Source organism: Nanorana parkeri, unplaced genomic scaffold (assembly GCF_000935625.1).
Source record: "Nanorana parkeri isolate BGI_ZX_2015 unplaced genomic scaffold, ASM93562v1 scaffold3612, whole genome shotgun sequence".
Lineage (NCBI taxonomy): Eukaryota > Metazoa > Chordata > Amphibia > Anura > Dicroglossidae > Nanorana > Nanorana parkeri.
The window spans coordinates 1,582-2,331 of NW_017309880.1; the positions used below are offsets into that span (position 1 = coordinate 1,582).

The 750-nt window shown below is 51.3% G+C and overlaps 1 protein-coding gene across 1 annotated transcript in view; it reads right to left on the reverse strand.

Annotated features, from left to right (window-relative positions):
* Positions 1–750, reverse strand: part of LOC108803332 (synaptic functional regulator FMR1-like) — a gene marked incomplete at its 3' end in the record, with an annotated part of 5,459 nt that overhangs the window by 1,141 nt on the left and 3,568 nt on the right. The window lies entirely within an intron of this gene.

Genomic DNA, 750 nt, shown 5'->3' on the forward strand with positions numbered 1-750 from the left:
AAACTCAGCGACTAAAGACGTCGTCTCGCCCAACATCTAATCTCACCAAGCGGGACCTACCGGGGAAAACCCCGTATCAGCTAAAGCACCACAACCGGGGTAGCGGGAGTCCCAAATTATAACAATACGGGATTTATAGAGCGCCAACAGTGTGCGCAGCGCTGTACAACATAAGGAAGACATTACAATACAAGATGGTAAGGAGGGCCCTTCCCCTGAGGGCTTACAATCTAAAATGGGAGGGGCTAGTGATACAGGAGGAGGGAGCTGTGTGGGGGATGAATTGTATGAGAACGTGATGGTTGAGTGGTTAGGTTGAGGTGGGATAGACTTTAGGGAACGCCTAAAGGGAGTCAGTGTGGGAGATAGACGGACAGGTTGGGGTAAAGAGTTCCAGAGGATGGGAGAGGCTCTAGTGAAGTCCTGGAGGCGAGCATGGGAGGAGTTGAATATTTAGAATTTTATCCTCTGGGCTATTGGAAGCCAGTGCAGGGATTGGCAGAGGGGGGTTGGGGGATGGAAGCCAGTGCAGGGATTGGCAGAGGGTGGTGGCGGATTGCAGCCAAGGGGGGAGGAGCCTGTGTAGTAGTAGGCCAATGAGGAGAGAGTTGCGATAGTCAAGACGAGAGATAACAAGTGAGTGGATGAGTAATTTAGCGGTTTCATTGGTGAGGAAGGGGCGTATTTTGGAGATGTTGCGAAGGTGAAGACGGCAGGATTTGGATAGTGATTGGATGTGGGGAAGAAAGG